We start from the raw sequence: 346 nt of genomic DNA on the forward strand, positions 1-346 counted from the left end.
ATGCTTAGAACTATCTGTCTGTTGCTGAGAAGATGATGGAAAAGGCTTGCCATTGCTAAACCTGTTTCTTCCACCATTATTATTGTTGAAACCTTGTTGAGGTCTCTGTTGATCCTTCCCTGAGAAATTTGGATGATTTCTCCATGAAGGATTATAGGTGTTTCCATAGGGTTCTCCCATGTAATTCACCTCTTCCATTGAAGGGTTCTCAAGATCATAAGCTTCTTCTTCAGATGAAGCTTCCTTAGTACTGCTTGGTGCATTATGCATTCCAGACAGACTTTGAGAAATCATATTGACTTGCTGAGTCAATATTTTGTTCTGAGCCAATATGGCATTTAGAGTG

Source organism: Arachis duranensis, chromosome 10 (genome assembly GCF_000817695.3).
Source record: "Arachis duranensis cultivar V14167 chromosome 10, aradu.V14167.gnm2.J7QH, whole genome shotgun sequence".
Classification (NCBI taxonomy): Eukaryota; Viridiplantae; Streptophyta; class Magnoliopsida; order Fabales; family Fabaceae; genus Arachis; species Arachis duranensis.